The sequence below is a fragment of the Typopeltis vanoorti genome, chromosome 6, assembly GCF_054136105.1.
Source record: "Typopeltis vanoorti isolate ZY-2024b chromosome 6, IOZ_Tvanoo_1.0, whole genome shotgun sequence".
Taxonomy (NCBI): Eukaryota; Metazoa; Arthropoda; class Arachnida; order Uropygi; family Thelyphonidae; genus Typopeltis; species Typopeltis vanoorti.
In genome coordinates, this window is record NC_143554.1 from 3297014 (window position 1) to 3322024 (window position 25011).

Sequence of the window (25011 nt, forward strand, 5' to 3'; positions counted from 1 at the left end):
CATTGTGCTAAAATAAAGCACTGCAAATTTATTTGCTCTCATACAACTTGGCATGATTTACTTAACAGAATAAACCTGTGAGTAAAATGCTTCAAGACAAAAATATGAACATTACACTTGCTTTACAATCTGTCAAAAACTTAAAAATATTCTTAAGAGTATCGATCAGATACAAATTTTAAAGAAGTTCTAAAAGTGGTGGATGGAGAATAAGAATTTAAAACTGGTACGGAAGTTAGACGACCAAAGAAGACACTACAATTTGACTACGAGCATCAGCTCGTGGTGAACGTTCCTTTCCTTTTCCAAGTTGAAATTGATTAAAACCTACTTAAGAGCAAGTATGTCGCATAAAAGGCTTGTTAGTTTGGAGTTAATAGCTACTGAAAATGATATACATGCAGAATTAGACATTAAGACCATTATTTCTAATTTTGTGAATGAAATCAAAAACCCTGAAATTTTAATTTAAAAAATTAAAAGTATATTTATGTAATTTAATTATTTCTTATTCTGTAAAGATGTTATTTTTTGAATACTTATAATAAATGTTCTAATTATTTCTGCATTCCTTTATTTTCCCATCTATCTTGAGTTTTTTTATTTTCCTAAAAGATAGTTCCACTTATAAAAATTTTTACAAGTTACTAAGAAGTTACTAACTTGTAAAATGAAAGAATTTTTTAAACTTTAGTTCAAATAAATTTTAACTTTAATTAAAATCCATTTTAATTTTGTTAGCGATTTGGGTTGGTGAGAAGGCCTGAATATAATCCCTGTATCATTCTATTCAATGATTAAAGTGAATTGGCTTTGTCAAAATTTGCATCAACTTTTAAGAATTTTTTGAATATTTGGGTTTTTAACGATTATCCTGTCTAGTCAACACCCCTGGTTCGTTACATTTAGCTAACCAAAGTGTGGCTGCTCTGTCAAAATTTAAGAAATTTCAAATAATTTAAATTTTTATTATTGTGAAAGAACCACACGCCCAGATCGTTACAGGGGTGCTTAGAGAGAAATTGCATGCAGGTGCCAAAGACCCTAGCACCAGTTCTGGGAATGGAATACAAGTAATGAACATTCGGTGGATCATCTATTAAAATAGACTGTCGCAAGCTAGGAAATGAAAGAAATTTCTATTTAAGATAACAGAATTGGCTATTTTAATGATTACATAAAATTAGTCTCCCAGATCTTTGAGAGAGAGAAACAATTTCTATTTACATTCGGTAAGTGTAAAATAGCTTCACAACTTTCTTTAAAGAGGCGTTCATATTTGAACCTGCATCTATGAAGGAGAATAGCTTTATCCCACTGGATATTATGGGTAGTGGTAATATTGTATTGTGCTAGACCAGACTTGAGGTTTGTTGTAATCAATATAATATTGATGGTCTTTCTTTTTTCAACAGAATGGCCAGTTTGTCCAAAATAAGAACATCTCATTCATTATTTGGTAAAGTCAGCCAAAGATAGAGATGACAATTTATCTTTTGTAGAAGGCAATAAGGAAGAAATTTTGTTGATAGGAATATGTGGGAATCAATTGGTACTTTTTTAAAGTTCTACCTATAGGTTCTGAGATTACTGGAATGTAGGGGATTGGAACTCAGACTGTTGAAGAAACCTTTAGGTATTGGAACATAAGATTCAATTATCTGTTGGATTTGATTAGGATAGTAATTATTAGATTCCATTAACTTTTTAATAATGGAAAGTTCTTGTAAGATTTCTGGAGAAGAGCAAACTATGTGCTCTATTAATTAGAGATTCAAGAATGCCAAATTTGAGATGTGTGGTGAGCAGACTTTTTATGAATATATCTGTCAGTAAATATGGGTTTTCAAAAGAGGCTTGTAGATAAGGTACCAGAACAAGTTCGAGTAAACAGGATGTCCAGAAATGGTAAAAGTACCAGAATTTTCCTTTTCCATGATGAATTAGATACGATGGTGAAGGCTATTTATCTGTTGTAGAAAGGTCATCTTCAGTATGAGACCAAATGGCAAAAACATGGCTGAGGGTGAATGGATGAAAGCATAGTCTTTTCGAATTGTTTCAAAAAAGAGTTAGCCAAATGTGGAGACAAAGGGCTGCCATGGGTAGCCCTTTGTCTCCCTCCACCTTTGGCTAACTATTTTTAATTACCCTCAACTTGTTTTTCCAACTAAAATAACCTGAATAGATAACAAATTCAAAAATCTTTGCAATATCTGGAGGGTAATTTTCATATAATAATTTGATTGTGTCGGCTAATGGAATATTGGTAAACAGAGATACAATTACAATGTCGAAACTGACTAGCAACTCACTTTGATTTTTAGATCCTCTATTTTTTTTTTTTATTTATTTATTTTTTTATGTAGGATCTGGAATGTCCAGTGAGTACTTAAAGAACGAGACAAGACTTTCTCAATTCAATAAGTAGGAGAATCAATGCAATTCATGATTGGTCGTACTGAATAGGCCTTCTGTATGGATTTTTGGGAGACCATATAGACAGGGAGTTCTTCCAAAGTAGGTTCGAAATTTATCCACAAAATTTGGGTCCCAACTGGTGATCTCATCAAGTAATTTGTTTAATTTGAAGGATTATTTGTGATCTCTTTGTAGGTAGAGCTGTCTTCTAAAAGAGTGGATACTTTTGTCTCAGTCTTATTTATGATTATAAGAGACTTTCCTTTATCGGCCTTAGAAATAGATATTTCTTCTTAAAGTTAGCCCTTTGATTTCAGCATTTGATAAACTGCATGGAGGTAATTTGCTTTTAAATAACAAAGTTGCAACTTCAAAATGAAGTTATTAGCATCGTTGCTAGAAAGTTCAAATAGATTGTGTTCTATATTATGTAAAATACAAGATAGGGAATGAGTAGGAATAACTGCAAAATCAAGGCCTTTTGCTAAAGCACTGGTTTCGGCATCAGATAAAGGGAGATTGGGAATGTTAATAATCCATTTATTAGTAGAAGTGATGTCAGAGGTTAAGTTTCTTTTGCTTGCAATATAAAGAATTATATTTTTGCATAAGCCTGAAAATTTCTTTTGTGAGAACAGGTTAGATTGTTTTGATAAAGAACAATATCTAGTAATTCATCAAGAACAGTTGAAATTTCTTCGAGATCCAAAATAGACTTAATATTAGAAACTAGTTCTTTTTTGGCAGTACGAAGTTGGTTATGAATTAAGGAGAAACTTGCACAAATGTAAATAGAATGGGCTCCAGGAGACCAAATTGTTTCTTTAAACCTAGCAAATGTAGGAATAATTTTTGTATCACATTTTTTGAGGAAAGCAATCCATGCTTGAAGTTTGCCTTGTAAAATCTATAGTTTTACAAGTGTTCCTGTTTGCTTAGTAAAGTCTTCCCTGTGAAGGATGATTCTTATTTTTTAGAGGTATCTGTGGCATAGTATAATTATTAAAGTCCACAGTAATAATTCTTAATAAATAAAGGTACAAATATTTCATACTAAAACTAATAGTACATCTTCAGCATTACAAACAGATAGGAATCTAATAATTACCACCCTAATCAAATCCAACAGATAATAGAATCTTATGTTCCAATACCTAAGGTTTCTTCAACAGTCTGCAGAGTTCCAATCCCCTACATTCCAGGAATCTCAGAACCTATAGGTAGAATTTTAAAAAAGTACCAATTGATTCCCATGTATCAACAAAATTTCTTCCTTATTGCCTTCTACAAAAGAAGGCATCTCTATATGTGGCTGGTGCTTACCAAATACCATGTGAATGCAATGTTTCTTATTTTGGACAAACTGGCCGTTCTATGGAAAAAAGAATTAAAGAACATCAATATTATATTGATTACAACAAACCTCAGAAGCCTGGTCTAGCACAACATAGTATTACCAGTACCCATAATATCCAGGGAGATAAAGCTATTCTCCTTCATAAATTGCAGGTTCAAATATGAACGCCTCTTTAAAGAAAGTTGAAGCTATTTGACACCAATCAAATTTAAATCGAAATGATTGGCTCTCTCAAAGATCTGGGAGACTTGTTTTTATGTAATCATTAAAACAATCATCTTAAATAGAAATTTTTCGTTCCCTAGCTCACAACAACTTATTTTAATAGGTGATCCACCGAATGTTCGTTACTTTTATTCCATTCCTATCTGTTTGTAACACCGAAGATGTACTGTTAGTTTTAGTATGAAATATCTGTACCTTATTTATTGATTAAAAGTTATTACTGTGGACTTGCGTGTTCTTTAATAAGAGTCATTTCATGCAACTAGGATTTAATCTCTGACCCATTAATCTCACCCTATTATGCATTTACAGTACATGTAATGTACTAACATTTTAGAAGTTATTTCTGTCAGTTTATTCATAGGATGCACATACAAATTATTCAAATCCCTGCCAATGCCCTCAAGGGGTGTACAGGATAATGTAGTACTACATGAAAAATTATTACTAAACAAGTTATTTAGTATGTAAAGTAATATACAATATACATTTTATAAAAAAATAGAAAAATTAAAAAATATATATCAGCCTTTGTAATAGTATGAAGAAATGACTGCTTTCCTCTTGAGAATTCAGTAACAGGTTAACTTATCTATTTCTCTTTGGACTTTTAACAATGAGACAAGGATCCATGATGACCATAAAAGTATGGCATAACCATATTGAAAGCAAGGTTGAGGAAAGAAAAACACTTGTAATGGGTTATCTGCTTTGCAGAAGACGGTTAGATTGCTTGCAAATAACAGAGGGTTAATTTAATTATTTTATTTTATAATTCATTAGTTTAAGCCTTTAACTATAATTTGCATAAGTCAAATGTTTGTAAGTCAGAGACTGCTGCACTAAAGTTAGTTTTCCTCCACAGAGATCAAGATATTTGCATTTGATGTTTCTTGTGCCAAGAAACAAATTCCTGATATAACCTCAAGTATATAAAGATAATGATAGAATTAAGTTTCTAAAAAAAATTTCTGAAAATTAGTCTATCAGACCTGATGTGATGCTGTTGAGGCACTTTAAATTGCATCAATCCATCCAGATCTTGTCCCTCTGGGTCTTTTTAATCTTGATATTCAAGACCTGTTTTTGCTAACCTTTTCTCTAACATTCTGTGTACATGGTTAAGATTTCTACTCACTCATTCCCGAAAGGTAATGTCAAGTTCTTTCCTAACATACTCCTTTTTAATAGGAGTACCACTGATTCCATGTGTTTGTCCCACCCCCCCAATTTTTCCCAGAACTGTGGTCACTCCTCTTTGATCAACTGCTTCATTTCTAACTCAGTCATACATTAAAACTGGTTTGAACAGCATCTTGTATACAGCAGCTGTATTTCATGTTCTGAACTATTTCATATTGTCTGGAAGGCCAAATTTGTTACTGATGTGATCCAGTTTGATACTGATACTTTTAAGAGTATAAAATGATCTGCATAAAATAGAGCAGAAATTAACATCTGATATCAGGACTAATGTCACTTTTCTTCTTGGAGATCCATATAGATAACAGTGGAGATGATGCACACTTTTGTCTTTTATCTGATTTACATTAAATCAATCTTCCTGTATTTCAGTTCAAATATTATGACCTCACAAAATTAAACAGACTATGTCTTGCTCAATATGTCCTGTTAAGTGATGGTGCTTAATTGGAGTGAAACGGCATTGAGCAAGGATTAAAAATATTTAATTCTTCCAACATTTTGTCAGTCACTTTGTAGAGAGTGCAACACACTCAGTGAAACATGGCTTTTACAGATGTAGAAAACAAATTATTACATGACACCCCAGTAGAGGTGAAGGACCTCTACTTTCAAACTGTCTCCACCATTTAATTCACTAGCTATAGAGAACTGCTATAACCATTATCTACATACAGCACCATCTACTGCCAGCAACCACTAGCATTTGTTTGCAAACTGCATGTGTTCTCAAGGTCAATTTGTATTCAGGATTAAAAACCTGAATTTCTAAGAGAAGAACCCCTGCTACCTCTGCATGAGACAAGCTAACTCATCTTTAATTGAAAATTGCCCATATAGATTCCTCTTCTCACAATGAGGATCGAACTTAGGCCTTTTTCAAATGAAGGGCACAACGTACCATTGTTCATCCAATTCCATTTTGACAAACCTTGTAGTGCTCAAGTATTAGAACCCTCAAGATCTACCATGACCAGGGACCTGAACTCAGATCTCCTAGCTATATCCCAGTGGGATAAGGACAACCTTGTGAACTTAAATTCTACCAAAACTTAGTTCTATCTGATCTCTCTCAAGAAAGAACTCAAACTTCCCCCTTGCATTCAATAATACTGTTATGTCCCTATCTTACGATTTTGTTTGTCTTACAAATTGCCTTCGTCTATATTCTTCTAACTTCTACTTTCAAGACATCACCAAAATTTCTACCAATTTGAGTTATTGTTCCCGTAGTATCCCTACTAGTATTTGTATTTTAACTGCGCCCTTTGGGATATTTAGTTTAAGATATTTTATACATAAACAGAGAAAAGGAACTCAAATATCTGAAAGTAACTATTGCAGTCATGACACTTTCTTGTTACTCAAGATTAATTCCTTAAACTTCCCGTTTCTTAACATTAATTCCCCACATGATTAGGCTCGAATGTTTCGAAGCGGTGCACTGGATTAGCAATATCAGACAACTTTTTTATTATTATTATTATTTTGCCACCTCCAGGGAGTCCAAAGACTCATCGAGGGAGAGTGTGCCGACAGCATCGAACGATTGGCCCCTTCCAACTACTAACCGCGCTCAAACTTACTTAACTGAGCCATTAGTAGCAGAGGCTCTACCAATCGACCAACCTTTGCCGGCAAGGTTGGTCGTTTATTTTGTTTATCATTAAACAAAAGGTTTATTATTTCTCTAAACATGGTACATATCAAAATACTCAACTAAATTACTTACACACTAAAATTAGCTTAATACAAGTAGTTGGGCTATGATTCGACAAAAGTTACTACGATCATGCCACCACAAAATTTCATACAAAACATGAATTCACTTAACATGGACAAATTAGATTACCACACACTATTAGATTATTCAACTTCAAGTACACTAACAAAATCATTAACTACTCTAGCACATATTTATGACAATTCCGATTCTTTACACATCACACTAGGCATTCAAATTCCTCAGGCTACTTGATTACTCAATTCACACTAATCAAACTCAATATTAACAAAACCATTTACTTCATTAACACATGTCATTAACTTTCCTTTTACAATATAGTAGGCACTCAAGATTCTTAGGACAATTAATTATTCACAAATTATCAACACTAGCTAGCTTACTTTTAACACTATCAAATTCTAAAGTCCTATTATAATTTCTCCCTAATCACTTTAACAGTTCTGTATTATAACAATGGTACCTATCACAAACAACTTCTAGTTAACATAAGACAAAATTCACAATACTTTTCTTTAGCTTCACTTACGGGCCTTTACCTTCTACTGAACGAACTTGCTTGCATAACTTCTTGCAATTCAGGGCTATATAAACATCTGCGCCGTTGGCTGTACTATCCAAAATGAGGACATCGATATTTTCACAGCTTCCTATGACTATGGTATATTTCGCTTTCTACATAGGTGAGCGGGAAAGCTATTCCCGTATTCCTTCGATTCCTTGTTGTGGCATGAGGATATATAAGCCATATCTCTCCACTCAGGAACACCGTGAAATCCACTAGGAAACCAAACTAAAACCACCGTGACTAACCAAACGTTTCTTCTCCTCTGGCAAAAGGCAAAAAGGCCTCAAGCCTCCTTGACTATCTAAATATCTTCTCCAAAAACCAAATGCCTACTCTGTGCCTCTTGGGGGGGGGTTTACCAACCCTTTTATAGCTGCTCCCCTAACGGCGCCCTTTTTTACTTCTTTTTCCCACCTTCTACTTGTTTTCCATCTGTCTACCAATTGGGTAGCATTTTGCCGCCACACATCATTTTGATTGGCAACTCGTAACAAAGTTGCCATCTGGGTATAGGCCCTAAGTGATATTCCGTTATTTCTCTTGTTAGCCTCTATCTTAACCCCCTTTCAAACCTTTTCTCAGAATTCTATTTAATGCTTAATCTGTAGCCTCTTATAGCGTATTTCATGACTCATTCTTTTATACTTATGCACTTAACTCTTTCATTCTTAATTGCATTACTATATTAATTCTTAGTTAGCTACTTATTTAATACAAATTCCTTGTTTAGTCATAATACATCTTAATACATTCTTTTCTTTTGTTATCTTAACTAAATAGACCTTTACATTTTACTCAATTTATACTGGATGCAAGAATATTTTATTAATTAAATTATTCATTTTATGCAGGGGTTTTTATTTATGTTATTTATTTTTCATGTTACACCATGAAAACTGAGAATATTATATTCTCAAGACATCAGGTGTAACAATACTGAGATTTCCAGACACAATAAGATTTCTCTACTTGGACTGACCTGCACCTCCAATCACCTTTCCTGGCACAACCATATTTCAACTTCTATAGCCACCATTTTTTTTTTTTTTTTTTTTTTTTTTACATAAGACACTGCTTCACACATTCACAACTGCTAACCCTATACAAAGTCCAAATCCATCTAGCCATGGAATACTGTTCCCGTATTTGGGATGGTGCCCTAAAATTCTAAGATTGCTTGATGCTATTCAGAAGATAATTAATGATCTTGCCCTCACAAATCCACTTCAATCCCTTTCAATGTTCAGTTTGTCTTGTGCCTCTTCTATAGATACTTTCATGAACAGTGCTCTGCTGAATTGGCACTATTATTCTTCCACTCTCCTCCAAAATCACTGAAACAAGAGCCACTGCTAACCAACACCCCTCTACAGTCCATCTTGAAGCTCACCAACACAACTTCTGTCTCCTCTTTCATCTCATCTATTTCTGATCTTTGGAATAGTCTTCTCCCACTCTGCCTTCCTCAAAGATTACACTCCTCAGCTGTTCAAGCAGAATGTGAACAGACTCCTTCTATTCCTCTTGCCCACACATGGTTTTTTGTCCCCCAGAACAGGCAAACCGGCCCCATGAACACACATGGCTACTGTCATAACAGACTCCTGGAATAAGGAGCAACCAACTTATTCCGTAGGACTTGCAGTTCTGAAATGCCCACACGGTAAAAAGTGTGGGTCTATGTGTGAGCACGAACCAGGATAGGACACCTGCATGCATGCACACAGAGGAAGTATCTTATTGCCTCCATTACCTATAAATTCTTGTTTTCTACAAGAGATTTTAAATTGAAGAGTGATTTTGACAATCACTAACTGTCCTGAAAGCCAGACTGTTAAGTTTTTCCACAATGCTTAGCTTCAACTATGCTTGCATTAATCTCACCTGGAACACTCAGGGAAATTGCCAATTCTTATTGTTTTTTTTTTTTTTTTTTTTTTTTATTAAACAGATGGGTAATATGAGAGCACTACTCCAATCATCCAGGCAACTTTCTGAATTATGCAGTGCAGCCAGACTATAAAACAATTATACCTCTAAGCATTTCTGAATGAATATCTACTCTAGGTGTCTTTTCACATTTCATGTTTACAATGACTTTCTAAATATGTACTCCTGACAAATATTTTCTATACAACTTGTTTCATTAACAGCCATTCAAGAAATTATCCTGGATATCTAAAATATCTTTATTTTTCAGTTTTTTTTTGCCATTTTTATCATTGATTCCTTTTTCAATTACTCTTCTCTATTTTTTAAAGCTTTTTAATAGCCCCCAGTGTATTTTCTCCACCTTCTTGATATCTTCTATACTCTTACCAAGTCTTCCCATGACTTCTGTTTAGATACTTTTATAGCTGTGCTTTCTTACATTTTCCTCTATATTCTCTCAAAGCACATACTGCCTTACCTGCTAAGAACTTACAATATGCTTTCTTTTCTGGCTAACTAAATTAGAGTACAATAAGAGCTCAGATTTTTCTATATTTGCAAACTATTTCCCTGGCAGAATTTATGTATTCAGAGTGTGCAAAGTTTTGGTCCTTGTTTTCAAATTTTTAGTTGCATAATTGTATATTTTAATATACAATCCACCTGTGAAGCCGCTTTACTTCATTTCTTTTAAAACCTTTGTGCATATTTTTCTTTTCAGTATGCCATGAAATACTGAAGATAGCCATTTTCTGAAAACATTGTATATAGGATAGAACATTAATGAAAGTAAACTTTTCTAGTGTGGCAAGATTGCAATTCTGGTTACACTGAAAAATTGATTAGGTAGAACTGATTACTTGCTATTCCTATTAAAGCATAATGGAATAGTATAAGCATTTAATGCAATGATCAATAAAGGTTTAGTAAGCTGAAATGTATTGGAAATATGTAAAATTATAAAGAATGAAGACTAGTCAGTTCAATAACCTCTGGATAAAATTCAATATTAGTAAGAGGTAATTGATGTATAAAAAGAGAAACCCTGATCTGCCAGGCCTCCTTCCTACAGTGGGCTGTGAACAAATACAATTTTTCTTTGTTGAAATTGCAGATGGTTTCTCAACAGCAGGGCCTTGTCATCAATTATACCAGGCTACAAGAGGTTCTCCTGAAATTTGTCATTTCAGTTTTCTAAACATTTTTTAATGAATAAATATGGTGTAGTAGAAATATTTTAAGGAGAATATTTGTGAATGTATCAAAAAAGCTCAAACCCGGAACGCCTAAATAACATTTAGGTAGGAAATGTCAGTGATGAAGTTGTGTATTTTTAAACATTGAAGTATTCATGAGTGATTGGGAATTTTCAGACATCAAAATCTTTTTCAACATTCAGAAGTTCATTGGCTGTCCTGCGGTGAAATAAGAGAAGTAATACGAACTCCGAAAAAAATTCAATCAATTCTGACTGATAAGAAAAGTGACCTGTTCCATTATTCCAGGATCTCAGTGATATATTTCTCTTACATAAACAAGTTGAAGATTTAAAACTTCAAGGTCCATATACAACAAAATTTAATGCATGGAACAAGATCGAATCATTCAAAAAGAAACTCAAACTCTGGTTTAATATGATTGCAGAAAGAAATAATGAATGTTTTAATCATACTCAGATTATATTATGGAAGCAGGTGATTTCTATTCACAGAATTCAGTTTCAGATATTATTGCAGCCCACTTGAAGATGTTTGAAAAGTTTTATCCCGAACACGAGGATCACAGAGGCAAAATATGTGAACCCCTTTGTTGAACACAAAAGAGAGCCCTTTCCCATGAAGAAACCCTTCAACTTAATGACTGATAAGTACTTTTAATTCTGAGAAATTCAAAATTCTGGATAAGAATGAAAAATAAATATCCAAATTTACACCAAATATCAATGAGATTTGTTTTTCCACCACATATCTTTGTAAAACTGCATTTTCTGTCATGACTGTGCTTATAACAAAACAGAGGAACCACCCGCAACTTTACTTCATTTGGATTTCTCTTCAATTCATCCCAGAATTAATAAGCTAACAGACAAAAAAATAACAAGTCTCACTAGAATAACTAAAACTTTTTAAAGCACAGTTGTAGTAAAAGACACCAAGTTTAACTTTCTCAACTTATAATTACCACATTTTTAAATTTAAAATATTAGTGTTGGGATTAGTGTTTAGAATTGAGATTCATACATTTTTATTTATTAAATTACATACTTTGCATATATAAATATTTGGCATGTAATAATATTTGAATAAAATTCTCACTTTTCCTCCATAATTAAAGCTAAAAATTTGTGGTGGGAGATATATGCAGGGATTTTTGGAAACCTAACAGCATCATCTATCCCATTATTCCAAGCAAAAATTACCAGTAACTTACAAGACTTGAGATATATAATGAACAATCTTCACAAATGACTAATGAAAAGGGAAAGCATAGTGCAAAATAGACAGCAATGTTAGGACAGTAGAGATAGAGCAACTATGAAGATGTGCATATGATTGGTGTAGTATTAACTAAAGATTGCATGACCCAAAGACAAAAAGGCAACTGACAATTGTTGAGTTGAAATGCTAATTCTCTTCAACCAAATTCTATAACATCTGAAACTGTCATAACAATATTCACTATATATTTATTTCTTAGTTTTAACACATTCATGACAGGGTGTCTTTTGTTCCAACGGAACTTCTCATTCCCAGCAGGCTCAACTCGCACAAAGTTTCAACCCTTTGTGCCAGTTGAAATTGCTGAATTTTATTGCTGCTTGCATTTGAGCTAGCAGGTGAACTCACATGCATTATATAGCATGTTTCAATTCATGTTAGAATTTTATTTGAAGTTAGCCATTGTGATGTCATAATGACCGTGAATTTCAAATGCAATAAAACAAACTTATTTCATTACTTAAATTAAGGGGATATTAAATCCCACATAGTTTTAAAACCGAATAAGAAACTCAAAGATTGGAATACATAATACCCCTATTAGGTCTAGCTAGTCACTGATGAAGCCTCAAAAAAGGCTGAAACTGGTCTGGGTAGTGACCTCCCTCCATAATGTAATAACATACATTTCCTAGGGAATGTGTTTTTACATTATGGAAAATACTTAAGAATAGCGATCTGAACTTTCCCCACCTTTGCAACGAGTTGTCCGGTATTGTACTGCGTACTAGGGTCACCTGCATTAGCTCACGCTAAGTGTTCGCCGATACTTTATAGTTTACTATATTCGGCAAGAAACTCTGATTCCAATCTTTGAGTTTCTTATTCTGTTTTAAAACTATGTGGGATTTAATATCCCCTTAATTTAAGGAAATTGTATTGACTTGGGAGGTTGCAAAATTTGTGGATTTCTCTCTTAAGGAGGTGTGTGTGTGTGTGTGTGTGTGTGTGTGTGTGTGTATATATATATATATATATATATATATATATATATATATATATATATATAACTAACTTGTAGTTCCATATAACAAGTTTTTTGGGGTTAGCTTACAGCCATCCCATGGCAAAACATATTGCAAGGGAAAGAGGTTAGCAGTGCATGGATATAATCAGCAGGTATCTGAGAAAGGCAATATCAGAATGTATTCCCATGGTCAGGAAGTCAAACAAGTAGGCATTAGATGGGCAAGTAGTAGTATTAGGCTTGATCTGCAAAAAAAAAAAAAAAGAAAATGTTATGGATAATTTACAAGGAGAAAGGCAATCAGTACACCCATGAGCAGTACAAGGCTCAAGCTAGGAAGGTTACCAGAATAGTAAGAAAAGCTAAATCAGATTATGATAAGACCTTAGTCATGGAGATCAAGGGTAATTCCAAAGTGTTCTGCTATGTGGAAAGTAAAAAGGAAGAATAACTTTAGAATAACCTAAGTGGATGCTGATGGTATTGAGGTGACCAATTCAGATGTCATAGTGGAGTTACTTAGTGATCACTTTTCAAAAGTATCACCCAAGTGATACTATCTCTGTACCTATAGCAATAACTAATGTGAGAATTGAAGTTAATAAATCAGATGTACTTAGTATATTGCAGAATTTAAAAGCAAATACTGCTGTAGGTTTAGATGGAATATGAGCTAGGGTGTTACATGAATGTATAAAGGAATTGTACATTCTTCTTACTTGGTTATTTAACTTTTTTGAATTAAGGAGAAGGAAAGCAAAGTGGTTCCTTTACATAAAGGTGGCTCTAAGACTGTGGTAGTTAATTACAGACCAATCACTATCTCAGGAGTAGTGGTAAAAATATTGGAAAAGTTGGTTAAGGACAGAATTCAAGAACGGTGGATCTGATCATGATAGGGACCTCATTTTTTTTTTTTTTTTTTTTTTTTTTTAATAAAGGTCTATCCTGCCTTAGCAATTTATTAACTTTTTATAACAGAATGACATCTGAGGCAAATAAGGGGAATGGCTACACAGTGATACTTCTGGATTTTGCTAAGGCTTTTGACAGAATACCCATGGAATACTGTTGCACAAATTAGAGCAGATGAGAATGGATACTAAACTGGTGACATGAATAAGAGAATGGCTCAAGGAGAAATATCAGGAAGTGTTGTACAAAGGGGCAGAGTCCAGGATGAAGCAGGTGACCAGTGGTGTGCCTCAGGGCTGTGCTGGGGCCATTGTTTAATTTGTACATAAATGATATAGGAAATGGCTTGAAGGGAGATATTCAGTTGTTTGCTGATGATGCAAAGTTTGATAATGCAATAAAAAAAATAAAAAACCAAGCTGATGTTGAGAGTTTGCAGGATGATTTAAATAAGCTGGCAAAATGGGAAAAAGGTAATGGATGTCAGTTCAATGTGGAAAAGTGCAAAGTTATGCATTTTGGGATTAAAAGATTACTAGCTATATACCACATTGATGGAACAGTACACCAAGAGATTGATGAGGCTAGGGAGTGTTGGTGGATAGGGAGATGAAGATTGCATATAGGATTACTTGGTTATTGAAGAAAACACTAACATCCAGAGATAAAGCAGTTATTATTCCCCTTTATAAGGCATTGATACTTCCACACTTGGATTACTGTGCTGAAGTCTAGTCACACGGATTCTTTGGAGATGGAGGTTGTGAAGAGGGTTCATAGGAGAGTGACTAAGTTGGTACGTGATATAAAAAATGCTCCTACATTGATAGATCGAGAGCATGTGGACTGCAAGATTGGTTGAGGCAGAAAAGAGGGGATAATAGAAACATTTAAATTACTAAAAAGGTTTTTATAAGATTGATGCAGGGGAAATATTTTAGCTATGTGATAATGATGGAACAAGAGGTCATCCCTGGAAATAAAGTATGGTTAACAAGGGTGTGAGAACCAGATTTTTTGCTTGCAGGGCAGAGAATGAATGGAATGCATTGCCTGACTCAGTCACAAGTTCATGTGTAAATGAATTCAAGAGGTATGATAGATAGTTTGGGTTTCCTGTGACGAGTCTGACTCCATGGAGATACCCGTAATATTAATAGAGAAATAAAGATACACATGGCAAGATCAACAACAAGTTAGCTGAGGTGGCTGAGACACCAACTTAGACATCCATATTCATCTATGGTTTAGTAGAATTGCTCTAACCAACTAATGGACACAGGAAAACTCCAGATTTGGCAATAAACTTTTTGAAGATGAGAGCCATGAATAATCCGACATTACCAATTGATGCATAACAGCCTCACTTAACAGATTATCTCCATGAGTTACTATATGCATGTTTCTGTGTGTCTCTGTATATTATACAGATGTATATATATATATATATATATATTACCCTATTGATACATTAATAAAAATGACTTCAGAGACTATCACAGCATTGCCTTGATGGATCATTGAGAAATATTTATATCTAACCAACACTTTTCACAGATGTATGTGAAGCAGTCCACTTTATGCAGAAGTGTTTAATGCTTTATAATAGCTGCAGGATACCTGTTATTGAAGAATATCTTAAACTCAAGATCCACCCCCCCTCAAAAAAAAAAACAATTTAATTTTCAGATCTTTTCACCCAATAATCTCAATGCAAATCACCTCATACAAAATCTGTTTCATAACTAATGAGCAAGTGGTTGACCGAGCAGTTAGCACATCTGCTCTCAAAACAAGAGGCAAAAGGTTCTAACCCTGTCACAAGCATAGATGTTTGCAATTGTCTTTAGATGGGAGGTGAATTTCACTGCCTGGTGTGAGACCACTGCCACCCCACTTAATGGAAACCTGAAGTGGCTAAGTTTCATGGCTGGTTTCCAGACCATATAAAAAATAAATTTAAAAAAATACAGAAAATTGATAAAAATAACTAAACTCTTAGCCCATTCAAGGTTATATAAGTTTGCATATAATCTTTTTATGGGTGAAGCCACAAAAAAATACTAATCAAGCACTTAAAGCTGCATACAGATTAAAATATTTTATAGTACAAGACTAAAATAAACATGAAAAATAAATACTACAGTAATATAGAGATCCAATATATAATATTTAAAATAAAGTAGAAAGAAACTACTGGAAGTTGCATGTGCTGATTTAACTAAAACAATGTCCAGACCAAAACTAGGAATGCAATGCATTGTGCTAATAATACATTTTCCATCAAAAGATATTAACTTTTTGTTCAGGTTAATTGATTTTCTTATTTCCCCATAACAATCCATGCAATAGCATGTCAAAAGCTTTTCAGGATTTCATACAAAACTGATTGAATCTATCAGCAATCTAATTATAATCCAGTTTATGTAAAGTCTCTTTTCTTGAAAAGAAACTACAGCCATTATCATAACCAGGTAATTTGTTGCCCAGCACAAGCAATTTACCATATTCTCCATACTCCACCTAAAAGTCATTTATTCAGGCACATCTTGTTGCTCCCTCAACTGTGGCATGCAATTCAATAATAATCCTGCTTTCATTTCATTCATTGCAGTATAAGATCACTGCTTACTGAAATGACTGAAAGTTCTATGTTTTGCCTCTAAAGCAAAATTTCTGGATTATCAAACCCTTAAGCCCATTCACAGTATACTGGGGTACTATATACTTAAACTTTCATAGATGATATATTAAAAAAAAAGTTTCCCAAAACATTTAGGGGGATTTATTTCCTAATGATATATACAGTCTCCAACAAAAGAATCCATTCCTTTGTCAGCTATCCACCTATTCTCCACTTTCTAGAGGAAAATGTTTCTGTACAACCATAGGACACATTGGTGTCACTGTCCAATTTCACTTTGAATTGGCCACTACAAGAAGTTTATTCTCCATTTAGCATTGAATACTACAGCCTATTACATCTTCACCTCTGATCACTGAATATAGCAACTCTCAATACAATAAACATGGAATATAGCAATAATTTATAGATAACATAAAATTTCTGATATGTGCTAATGGGAGAGGAGAAGGATATTACAGTGGTAATTCTATTATAATGAAGTCAACTCATCATAGGCAATACATTCCAACCACAAAAATCCACACATCCCTTTGTTCACATCCTCATTTCTAGGGATGGACTTTTGTGATCTCTTATGAAAAATCAGTCCCAATTGATTTAAGATTATCATCTGCCTTATAATTACATAATATTAAAATATACACAGGAAAAAAAAATAAAGATGTTTCATAAGAAACATTTACCTGTTTCAGTTGCCAGGATATGACACTGCTTCCAGTTTAAGTTATTCTTGTACTTTGTCTAAGGAATCGTGGAAAATAAATTATTCACTTCAATAACAAAATACTTTATGTATATACTATATCAAAAAAAACCTAGTTAATTAATGGAAGTGAAGTAGTGTAAAAAAAAATTTAGATTAGAAGATTCTTTTATTGTATTCTGTTGCTTATTTTTACAAAATAATAAGATTTCAGTAAAGAAACAATGTATCAATAGATTTTTGCATTTGTTTAGTCATGCTTAAACTAAGCTTCTACTATGCATTATTCCCGCTTCCATGCAGGGTCCACGTGTTACTTTAGATGTGACTTCTTATTAGTACTACTCCCAACCGACCCATCGCCTGGTCTGCCGCTGGGGGGGAATATATTTTTGACTGTAGAGGCGCATGTTCATAGGGCTGGTTTGCCTGTTTGCGGGATGAAAAAACGCCAGATAAACTGACAGAAAAAACCCTACTGACCATGCCCAAGACCGGCTAACTTGGCTATGCCTGAGGAAGATCCTCAAATTCCTCATGTCTACAACGGGAATCGAACCTGGGACACTCCTTCCCCAGGCATATGGTTGCGAAGTGCAAAGCCACTAGGCTAACCGCACGGTTTTAAACTAAGCTAAGCTACATTGGCAATTTTTATATAATCAGTTTCACAAAAAAGTTCATTAAGATTATTCTGTGTCCTCTTAAGAAAATTCATCTGTATTGTTGAAACAGTCATTTTGTTCAATTAAAAACTAGTTAATCATGGTAATAAAAGAACACTTCAGTATGAAAATACAATGGGAAATAAATTCAGCTGTTACCTTGTGTCAAAAAAAGAATTTACATTGCATTTCATGAGTTGTCAAACTTTTGCCTAAAGCTTGAAACCATAAAAGGGAATAACTGTATACAGTATCAGTTGCAAGAGTAGGCATTTTGTTATCAAAATATTAAAGCAATGCATAAAAGTGGAGGAAGCCAATTACACTGATCTGTGCCACCACTTCACCTCTTCATTTTAAGATCTTATTTCATGAAATATTTTTGACAGGGATAACCAATATATAGGGTAATCAAAATTAAAGTATTCCAGTTTAAGGCATTATGAAGTACCACCCAGGAATCCAAATACTGGGAAAGTTTGCAGGAATATACTGTGTCATGCAGAAACAATATCTAAAAAAAGTCCCAAAATTCACTACCAGGGAACAATGTAAACAGTAAATGCATGAAATTGTAATATCATGCAACTTGGCAACCTCTGAGTTGCCAGGAAGGTTTAAAAAGATGGAAACTGAATCAATTCACAACCAGTGAATGAAGTTACTACTGCTGATGTGGAGCAGGCCATGAACAACATTGGTTCCTACAGTGCATATGATGTATCAAGACATGGATGTGCCTAACAACTGTCTCAAAATTCTACAGAAGATTCTGAATTTCTATTCATTCAAGATAATCCTGACAAGTTGCACCCTTAGAACTTTGGAAGTCAACTGACATTAGCTTTAACATTGTTTGAATGGAGTTGGATGCTACATGGCCATATATGATTTTGTAGGGACATGAGCCTCAATTTCATCTGAACAAATATCTGTGAATACCCACAATTGTTGGATATGGACTATGCAAAACCCACAAATTCCTTTACATTCACACAAAGCTAATGTCTGGTACAGCTTTGTTTATTATTGCGCCATTCTTCTTTGAGGCCATTTGCCAGTTTGGTCCTGTGGCCTGCTCAGTTATTGCTGAGATGTTTCATAACATGATAAACAATTTTGTGGCACAGCTACAGCAGCACCAGTGCTTGGGTTCAGTCAATTTTGATGCAGGATTGGGCCCCTCAACATAGTTGATCGATACAGGAGGTTCTTCAAACATTTCATGGAAACCAGAGTATCAGCTATGTTTCCCACTGCATGGCTTTAAAGTTCATCTGATCTGAACTCCTGTGACTTCTGGCTCTGGTGATTTCTCAAAGGCATGGTTTACTGGGATTCTGACAACTGGCCAGTGCTGAAAGACAGCATAACACAGTCCATTATAACAAATGGATGAGGATAAGGATCTTGGAATTTAGTACATAAAGAGCTATAATATCAGAAATTGCAAATACAACTCAAGAGGATAACTGCAATGTTAAAATAAACCTTAACATGTCAGGAAAAATCATTTTGCTTCTTTCCAAGATCTTGATATGACCTCACTTGGGCTATTTTGCACAAGTCTGGTTTGCTGGTTTCTATAGTGATATGGAGAGAAGGACAATATTGGGATTGTGGAATTTATTACTGCAGATACTAGCAAACAAAAGAAAGATATGATTGACTTACAAACTTCTGAAAGGATCATAAGCAGATCAAATTTCACTTTATAGAGGGTGAGGAGCAGATGAAGGATAGGCATCCATGAAAGATGATAATGAATGTAGTCAAGGGGATGAGAGCTAAATTTTTCTCTCATAGTGAGATGCGATTTGAACAAATTGCCTTTGGAGGTTGTGAGTGTAAGTAGTGTGAATGAATTCAATAATTTATGAGTGCTAGTGCAGGTGATGTGGCATCCCTTGAGTCCCTGCAGATCTTTTAATTATTTTAACCCTAAAATGTCAAAAAAGATTCTCATTAGTTAAATGATTTCTCAAAATTATTGCTGAAAGTTTATTATCATACATTTTTTTTTATTTTCAATCTAAATACACATTTACGTTTTTTTAGACATTCCATACAAATTTGAGTTAAGTTCTTGAGATAGGACAACATCACCATTACATGTAAAACTTACAGGTTGGTCTGCAGTTAACTTGAAGCAATTTCAATGAAAGTGATGCATTTTCTAACTTGCAAAGCACTTAATATTAATTATATTAGTATCACAATGCCAGGGCTATGACTACAGACAAATCAGAATGCACACAACTTTCAAAGAATAGAACAAAAACCTTTCTTAAAAACCATAGTTCAATACCAAACAGATTTAGCTAAATGGAATTTAAATAAATATTATATATATGGAGTTTAATTTGATCCCACAAAGTATCCTAACCCTAAAGATGAGATCGAGGATAGATGTAGAAATTTAAAGATGGCATAAAAAGGCAGGAAAATGAGTCAATCCTGGATGAATGACAAGATACTGAAAATGGAAGAAAGAAACAAAAATCATCCTGAATACAAGAACTTAAACAAGGAGATCAGGAAAGAATGTAGGATTGCAAAAGAACTATGGCTCAACAAATGCAAGGAAATTGAACTTCTGGACAAAAAAAAAACACAAAACCAGAGAATTTCATGAAAAAGTTAGGGAGCTAACTAACAAATCTTGCAAAAGGTTAGGCCCTCATTGCATTGAAGATACAAGTGGAAACTCCTAATGGAGAAAGATAAAATAAGAGACAGATGGGTAGAGTATTCAAAGGAACTCAATCATGATAGAATAGATAAGCCAATGCAAGAAGATTTGGAGGGACCTACTGTTCTTACCTGGGAAGAAAGAAATGCCATTAAGAAACTGAAACCAGGAAAAGCTCCAGGAATGGATGGAGCCATGGCAGGAATCTAAAGCCTTTAGATGATAAGGCCTATAAGATCACTGACTGACATATGTAACAAAATATACGAAACTGGACACCTGCCAAAACATTTTATGCACTCAACATTCCTACCAATACCTAAAAAAATCTAAGACAAATGTGAAGAATAAAGAACAATCACTCTGATAATAAACATAAAACCAAAATGGAAATTAATGAAAAACAATCTGGTTTCCAGAAAATAAAGGAACTAGAGAAGGACTCTTCAACATTAGAAAGATATCTGGAGAAGCAGAACGAAGTCTACTTATGTTTTATTGACTACACAAAGGCCTTTGACAAAATACAACATGAACAACTAATCAAATGCATTAGAAATTTAGGAGTAGATGGTAAAGATATTATATTACTGATAATATCAATATTTAGGAGCAAACTGCCCTTGATAAAAATATCAGGAGAAATCTGAGGAATTCCCAGTCATGAAGGGTGTCAGACAAGGCTGTGTTCTTTCTTCTATATTGTTTAACCTCTATGCTGAAAATATCTTCCAGCAATTAGAAGAATTTAAAGGAGTCAGCATAGGAGGCAGGAATATAAACAACTTAAGATATACAGATGATACAATACTGGTAGCTGAAAATAAAAAAAAGATCTTCAAAATCTACTAGAAGAGACAGAAGCTAAGTGAAAAATATACTTAATTTCAACTTCAAAAAACCAAACCATGCTGGTAAGAAGAGAAAAAAGGGAAAATACCTGATATAAATAGTAAGATCAGAGAAAATACTTTAGATCAAGTAGAGAGTTATATATTTGAGTCAAATAATTACAGATAATGGAAAGTGATAAGGACATTAAGAATAGAAATTGCTAGATCAACCTTCATTAGTATGAAAAACATTGAAATTCACACAAAAACAAGAATTAGGCTGTCCAAATGCCACGTATGGTCAACACTGCTATATGGAGCAGACACCTGAACAGTATCAAAATATTGTGAAAATAAACTAGAAGCCTGAGATGTGGATCCTCAAGAAGAATTCTTCGAGTCCCATTGACTGCCAAAAAACTAATTTAGAAATATTAGAGATGATTGGAGAAGATAGGAATCTGTTGAAAACCATTAAGAAAAGGAAAACCACCTACCATGGTCATACTAAGACATGAATCCCTACAAAACATGTCTAGAAGGAATGATTAAAGAAAAAGAGGAAGACAAAGAACAGATTGGATGAGAAATATTAAGGACTGGACTTTTTTTTATCCGATGAAGAATGCAAAAGTGAAGCACAAAACCATACATGGTATAAGCTCATTGTAGTCAACCTCCTGGAAGGAGATGATATCTGACAAGACAAGAGATTGAGTTTAATATTGAAAATTCAGAATGCATACAGTGCTTATTCAAGAATTTATATTATCCCAAGACCTCATGGAGTCAAAGACTCACCTGGGAGGTCCTTTTATCACACACACATCATACCGTGTGATCTCCCACTATTCTCTGTAGAACTTCTCCACCATTGATCCTATAACAACCCCTTACCAACAACTTGTAGGTCTCTATCATATCTGCCCTCTTCCTCCTGTCCACCAGACTCTGCAAATTACAATCTTTCCTCACACTAAACATTCAAGAAGTCAGAAACTACCTTAGTCTCCTTTGGACCCTATCCAACATTTCTTCATCCGTCTGAAAACCTAGTGACCAAATCTGGGCACAATAGTCCATGTGTGGCCTAATATAAGCCTTATACAACGGAACAAGAATCTCCCTACTTCTACACGTCAGTGTCCTCCGCATCATTCCCAGAAGCCTTTGTGTTGTCTTCAAAATTTCGGCGATCTGTCCCCTAAATTTTAGATCCTTATCCACTATCACTCCCAGATCTCGTTTCCTCTACCACCAACAATATATTCTCACCAAGCATAAATTCTGCATCCCATCTTTGTTTTCCAAATTAAAACCTTAAATTTTGCAACATTGAACTCATTCCCATTTCCATGCCCAATTACTCAATTTATTCAAGTCTTCTTATATAAGGCCACAACATCTTCACTACTCTTAAATCTATATTGATATCTCCAGTCAGAAGACTCATCATGGGAGACCTTCACTAACCTTTATACACATAATCCATCTCTCTTAAATGCATTCACTGTCAGGGCACTCAACTAATTCTGGCAACTGATTAAACTCACTCTCCAAGTAAAAAACCTAGTTTGAACATTCTTACACAACTTCCAGAGGTGATCTCTATTCATGTATTGAAGTAGTTCCTTGTGTCAATCTTATAACCCCTCAATCTAATAGACTTAATAAATTTCTATCATGTCTCCTCTTTTCTGCCAATCAACTGAACTTTGTAACCCACACATGCTCACTCTATACTCATAGGTCATTCTACAGACCCATCACCAGCTTTGTCACTGGTCTGATCTTCAAGAAGCCTAGGTGACAAAACCCATGCATAGCAGTCAAGATGCAGCCGAATCATAGTATCATTAAAAAGGGATAATAACCTCTATCTTTCAACAGTCAAGTAGTTCCTTAAGCTATTTTATAGGCCCTCTGAATGTCAACTGTCCACTTTTTCATCCATTTTCTGTCCACTGCTGGACAAAGGCCTCCTCCAGTTCTTTTCATCTTTCTCTGTTCTTGGTAATGGTTGACCCATTTTTCCAAACAAATATATAACAGTTCATCACTCCACCTTCTTTTAGGACGTCCTCTGCCTAGTTTCCCTTTTGAAATCCAGTTCGTTAGTATGGTAGTCCATCGCTCATCTTCTCTTCTGGATAGATGTCCAGCCATTTCCATTTTAGTCGCTTATGATGAAGAATGATGCGAGTCTGGTTTCTTACCCAGGTGTTTTGCTTCTTATCTTTTAATGTGATGCCTAACATCAACCTCTCCATTTTCTTTCAGTTGTTAGTTTATTTGCCAGTGCTTTTGTTAGTGACCAAATTTCACAACCATATGCAATGACTGGAAATATACACTGGTTAAATGTCTTCCTTTTTAAAAAGAGTGAGACATCATTGTTTTGATGTCCACATTATTCACAAATCCCTAGTCTCAATTTGCAGCAATATAGTACCATCAACAAGATACAGTATGTAACCTTTTCAATCCAAAGTGCATAACTTTATAATATGTTTGCCATTGCAAAAACCAGCAATATAACAGCCATTTCCCTTATCTAATTCTGCTGTCACCATTATAAGTAAATTAATGTTAAAAAATGTTTAATTTTCTTGACCATATAAGCTCTTGAATGACTTCTAATGGGACTATACTGATCAAGTACATATAATAAACAACTATGTTATACCAACTAGTTTTACCAACTAAGGCTGTTGGCATCTTCAGGGTATATAACTGATGTAAGGCACTAAAAAGTAAGAAACTGTTACAAACTATAATCAACCAATTCTAATTATATTAGACAAAGAAAAAAGCGTGTACAATACATGCATAGTGTGTGCATGATCTCACTTGTTATTTAGGAACGTTCTATAGTTGGCACTAATTCAGTTCTGGTGAGTTAAGAGATCTAATAAGGGTCTTCCAGATCACGAAGAAGATTAGTCCTTGGTTCCTGTTAAGGTTTTGTATACAGCAGGCAACTGCTGTGGCTTCTTTAAACATTTAGGAGCTGAAGTCCTCCTTTATATAAAGAATTGTGCTTCTATCCCACTATGATATGGTTCGTTCTTGAGAAATGAAAAGCTAACCCCAATCTTTTTTTCTCTGTTATTGAGATCACCAATGTGTTCTTTTTGCCCAATTTCAAGGCTCCTTGAAGTCTGGCCAATATAATTCAAACTGCACGAGCAGGGTATGCTGTAAACTCCAGCATATTTGAAGAAATGATGGCTATCTTTTGGAGATCTTAATTGTCTAATCGTTTCTGTAGGTTTAAAGGCCACTCTTATTTTATGTGGTCTAAGGAGACTTGCAATCTTATTGGAAACTTTCCCTAAGTATGGAATGACGATGGTAGAAATATAACGCATGTCATCTTGTTGTCTTTGTGGGAGGGGGGGGGTCAGAGAAAAGTATCTTGTGGATGAGTCTTCAAGGATAGTAATATAGTAAGTTATAATAGTAAGTAAATTACCATTATTAACTATAAATAAATCACAAAAACATGTCTTAATTTTTTTTATAAAGCCTTGCAACCCAATTAGAGTATCATATTCTTATCCACCCAATGCTGGATTTTACCTTTACCCAACTTTCCAATATGTTAACCACTTCTGAGATGTTTGTTGGTCTAATTTGCT

General features: G+C 34.3%; 1 protein-coding gene across 3 annotated transcripts in view; it reads right to left on the bottom strand.

Annotated features, from left to right (window-relative positions):
* The window catches only part of SkpA (S-phase kinase associated protein 1 SKP1-related A), a 53994-nt gene that overhangs the window by 9058 nt on the left and 19925 nt on the right, over positions 1-25011 (bottom strand). For 2 of the 3 annotated variants that reach the window (XM_090394646.1, XM_090394645.1), the window contains exon 2: positions 17161-17218. The exons of the other annotated variant lie outside the window; for it this stretch is intronic. The gene's annotated coding sequence lies outside the window, so the exon portion shown is untranslated. The remainder of the gene's footprint in view (positions 1-17160; positions 17219-25011) is intronic. 3 annotated transcript variants of the gene reach the window in all.